Source organism: Phyllostomus discolor, chromosome 1 (genome assembly GCF_004126475.2).
Source record: "Phyllostomus discolor isolate MPI-MPIP mPhyDis1 chromosome 1, mPhyDis1.pri.v3, whole genome shotgun sequence".
Classification (NCBI taxonomy): domain Eukaryota; kingdom Metazoa; phylum Chordata; class Mammalia; order Chiroptera; family Phyllostomidae; genus Phyllostomus; species Phyllostomus discolor.
The window spans coordinates 184,412,142-184,417,213 of record NC_040903.2 but is presented as its reverse complement, the minus strand read 5'-3'; the positions used below and the strand labels follow the sequence as shown (position 1 = coordinate 184,417,213).

At 39.5% G+C, this 5,072-nt stretch overlaps 2 non-coding genes across 2 annotated transcripts; both read left to right on the top strand.

The window, feature by feature from the left end:
- The first annotated feature begins 1,515 nt into the window (after positions 1-1,515).
- On the top strand, positions 1,516-1,619 carry LOC114493558. The gene has a single exon (XR_003684194.1). It is a non-coding gene; the product is annotated as a U6 spliceosomal RNA (small nuclear RNA).
- A 306-nt stretch (positions 1,620-1,925) lies between these two features.
- Positions 1,926-1,998, top strand: TRNAK-CUU. The gene has a single exon. It is a non-coding gene; the product is annotated as a tRNA-Lys (tRNA).
- Positions 1,999-5,072: the final 3,074 nt, after the last annotated feature.

Here is a 5,072-nt window from a genome sequence, read left to right as displayed (position 1 = left end):
GCTCGTTCCTTGGTTATTTGCCTGGGGAACAGAGGATTGTGGGAAAAGGTGGGGACTAACGAGGCGGGGGACTTGCGTTTGCAGAAGCGGTGGAGGTTGGTTAGGGAAGAGGAAGGAGTCCTTCCTCTTCAGTTTTGGTTGTGAGTGTTTTTGAGCTATTTTGAGTCTTCGGGTTGATTGAGAAGCTGTTCTATTCTATTTCCTAGGAATTATTTATCTTCTGTATTACTCCTCTACTTTGCAACCTTATTCTTTCTGTAGTAAAGCGGAGACCTGTTCTAACCGAGACCTGAGAAAGGTGTAGGGGAGAGGTTTCTCTTCGCCCTTGGCATCCTGCTTCTGACCCAGTATTTTGAGGGCATCTCTGTCACCCACCTGTCCTCATAAGGAAACAAGTTGCATTCTAAGGGTATCATCTTTGAGCTCAGGGATTTTACTGAAGCATTAGAACCCTTTTTGTGAATACAACGATTTAGTAGAATTAATGTTAAGACTAATTAAAGGTATTTGCTGAATTCTGATGTGTCCCGAGACCTCCGCCCCGTCCCTCATGGAATTTACATACAATGGGAGGAAATAGACAACAAAGTGTAAATATGCAAAATGGTTGGACTTGTGGTAAGAAGGTAGAAGACACAATGGAGCTTGAGGCCTACTTAGAAAATGACTTGGGATTGTACCGGAATATAAACTTAGTATGTTACAGGAACGGTCAGGTCAGTGCGGCCTGTCAGTGATTAAGTCGGGGAGACGACAGGAAACGAAATCAGAGAGTTGGACATGGAACCAGATCTTGTAGTGGTTTGTATTTTAATCTTGATTATTAATGGAAGGCCATTAGCATTTTTTAAACTACTAAATACTTCATTGTGTATTTTCCCCCAAACAATATTATTTTAGTCACAATATAGTTTTGAAAATCAGAAAATTAAGAATACTATTTTCTAATATAACAGACTTGTATAGATTTTAGTAATTTTCTTAGTAGTGCCCTTCATAGCAAAAGAAAACCCAACACCACATATTGCATTCAGTTGTCATGTCTCTAGGCTCCGGTAATCTCGGAAATAGTTGCTTAATGTAAATAGTTGCTTAATAATCTCCATAGGAGATTGTTCCATTGTCTTTGTCCTAATTTGGTCAAAATCAGTTTTTCTTCTTTCCTCTTATAGTTAACATTCTTTATCATAATATTCAATGACTGTAATTCTTTCCTCCCAGTTTTTGTTATTTGAGCTGGATAATAATAACTTCTCAGGGTCCTCTCTCTCAATTGTTAGTTACCCGAAAGAGGCCTTATTTTAAGTGAACCAGAATCCCCTTCCTCAATTTAACTTTCCTTGACTAGACCACATTAAAGGAAAAGAGCTAACCTCCGCTGTTTTTTCAGTGTCACTTATCTCTTAAAGGTTGACATTTGTTTTTTAATACTGACCCCCCACGTTGTAGGAATCCACTATGTCATTTGATAGAAGGCGGAAAGCCTTGATACAGGTTTTTTAAAGATAACTTGACGTGCTCACTTGGGTAGCACATACACTAAAATTGGAACGATACAGAGATTAGCATGGCCCCTGTGCAAGGATGACACGCAAATTCATGAAGCGTTCTATATTTTTCATACCTTTCAAATGCTGCAATTTTAGAAAAAGAACACATTAAGCATTCTTTTAAAACATTTCAGAGAAAATATTCAGTGAACCTGTAATTATAAGAATTTGCGTTGTTTTCAGTGATCTTGGTATACGCACGCAATAGGAATTCTTAAATTCAAGTAAAATTAAATGTTTTAAAGAGTGTTTGAAAATAATTCGAAAATGCACATTTAATAGTATGATACAATTTTTATGAACAATATTGAAGAATAAAACCGAATGTACTTAAGTAATGATTAAGAAGTAAAAAAGTAAGGCAGTTTTCCAGGCGCCCGGCTAGCTCAGTCGGTAGAGCATGGGACTCTTAATCCCAGGGTCGTGGGTTCGAGCCCCACGTTGGGCGTGCTTATCTTTTTGTAAATTTTTCACATTTTGCTTTAAAGTTTCTCCCAAAGATTGTAACTAAGAAGGGGGTCTGTAAATCTAATTAATTTAAGTATTTTTTAATATTAACCAGATCTCTGGAAAAAACTTGCTAACGAGACAGGTCTTAAGAGTGCGCCTGCGCATTTGAAAGCACAAATTCCTCTTACTTTCTGTTATTCCTCCCCAATTTTCTACTTAAAGCACGGAGGAAACTGAAAGGCCCCGTTTAAAGATGAGACTAGTTTTCTGTGTGATTGCGCTATGCAAGTATGGCCCCTTCTGGTAGAGGACGATTTTTGTTTCTGTCAGAACAAAATAAAAGCACCGATTTTGGCACCTTTTCCGAAACGCAAAGATCTCATGTAAAAGCAGCTAAGGAGGCTGAAGGACTTTGAAGAAAATGTGTTATTTCTTTTTCGTCTTACTTTTTATTACTTTCATTATAGGGCCTGTCCTTGGGTCGGGGGTAAGTAGGGGAATTTCCCCTGTAGAATACACAGTGAGAAATGTTTCCTTCTGTACAACTAGTCAGATCTGTACAAACAGTACAGACAAGTTATCTGCCATTGTTCTTGGGATTATATTTGGGATCTATCCATCCAACTGGGTGGCTCTTTGGAAGTTAATATTCTGGTAAGGGCAACTCTTTGAAACAGCAGCACAAAAAAACGTAGATATGAAAATTCAGATGGACATTTAGGTATTTACAGGAGGCAGGGTTTCTGACTTCTCATTCCACTGACAATTCTGAACTCTGAGAAAGAGGACGTTTACATACGCCAGGACCACCACCACATCCAGGCACATTCCAGAATCTCACTCACCAGATAAACAGGTGAACTATCCATGCTCCCACCTGAAGGCAACCCTCCGTAAAGCACTAATTCCTACACCTCTGTGTTATCCACCAGCTTTCCTCCCACTTAACTATACAATTTTCTTGTTTTCTTCAACATGCAAACATGCTGTTAGTTCTCCATCTTAAAACAAAAACTTTAACCCAATTTCCCTGCAGGCTACTGTTCTATTTTTCTGTTCTCCTTTGGAACAAGTAATCCCCTACCAGTCGTCCGCATTCACCATTCCTCTCCTTACATCTCAACCCTGACAATGCCCTTCTGCCAGGCCAAAAAGTCAACTGTAGTTGCACAAATTTGGTCCATTATTCATTGCAGGTATAAAGCTGAAATTAGTCAAGTAACAGTCACTCATTTAGCAAGAAAGGATGTTTGATGTTGAGTTGGAAAGTCCACTGGAAGTGGACTATAAGTCAAGGTTTCCAGCAACCCCCTCCTCAGATTTGGCGACTTCCTAGAATGGCTCACAGAACTCAGACTTTTTACTTGATTATGGATACAACTCGGGAACAACCAAATGGAAGATATGCAAAAGGCAAGGTATGAAGGCAGCTTCCATGCCCTCTCCTAGCAGCTGGATATGTTCACCATCCTGAAAACTGTCCGAACCCTGTCATTTACGTATTTTCACGGAGGATTCATCACGTAGACATGATAGATTATTAACTCAAATCTCCAGCCCCTCTCCGCTCCCTAGAGGTTGTGAGGTGGGGCTAAAGGTTCTAAGCTTCTAATCATGGCTTGGTCTTTCTGGTGACCAGCCTCTGTCCCAAAGCTACCCAGGACCCCACCAAAAGCTGCTTCATTATAACAAAAGTCACTCCTGTTACGTAGGAAATACCAATGGATTTAGGAACTCTGTAAAATGCTCCTAACACCCCTACCACTCAGAAAATTAAAAGCGTTTTAGCTCTGTCAGGAACTAGGTACAGAAACCAAATATACTTATGTCACACCTGCCTAATTTGTCTTTTTTCGATCACTAAGAAATGACACCAACCCCAATCACCGTATTCCAGCTGGCAACTAACCCATCATCCACATTACCATCTGGTATTTTTCCCATAGATATCACCTCTAACTTATGCTATTGTCTCTTCACTCCTACTCCATTGGAATGTAGCTCCATTAAGGCAGGATTTTTGTCTTCGCTCACTAATATTTCTCAAGCACCTAAATTAGCATCTGGCACATGTGCAAAAATGTGTTGAACTAGTGAGTTAAGAAATGGGTGTATTAGATTTGTAGGGCTGTAATAACAAAGTACCACAAACTGGGTGGCTTAAACAACTGAAATTTATTCTGTTCTGGAGGCTAGAAGCTGGAAATCAAGGTGCAGGCAGTCATGCTCTCAAAGGCTCTCTCGAAGAATCTGTTCTATGGTTTTCTCTTAGCCTTCTGATGTCACCAGCAATCCTTGGTGTTCCTTGGTTTGCAGCTGCATAACTCCAATCTCACCCTTGGTTGTTACATCTTTAAGTATCCCTGTTGCACATGGCGTTTTCCTCTTCTTATATGGACACCAGTCATATTGGATCAGGGCCCAACCCAATGACCTCATCTTAATTGGATTACATCTGCAAAGACTTTATTTCCAAATAAGGTTACATTCACAGGTACTGGGGATTAGGACTTCAAAATATCTTTCTGGAGCACACAATTCAACCGCTAAGAGCCGGCTCCATTTGTTAACCTCAGCCACTAGGTGTCTGCCACTTTGGAGCTAGCCAGTGCTCCATTTCAGTCAGGGGTCTTATTTTTTTGTATTATTCAAATGATGAAAAACTTCTTCTAAGTAATCCAGATTCAGCAAGATAGAATTTTAGAAACTGTTTATTATAAAAAAGATGTTAATAGTAAATCCATATAACCGACAACAGTACATCTATCCCTGACAATCTCACCATGAGGTTTCAAAGTTAAGATATAAAGGGGCTTTGTTCTTATGGAGCTTACATTCCTGAAAGGAAGAAAAAAGCTGTGCAGAAAATTACATGGTGAAACTGTAGGTGCCTCAGGTACAGACAATGTGCTTATAGGAAAAATCACTACTTTGGGGAAAGGGTGCTATGGAAGAATGCTAAGCACAGAAGACACAGGAATCTCTTTTAGAAATGAGTATATTAGGAAAACAGATGGCAATTTTGAACTTTTATAGTTTTGTCCACCAGTTTAACATGGTTTTCAAATTCTT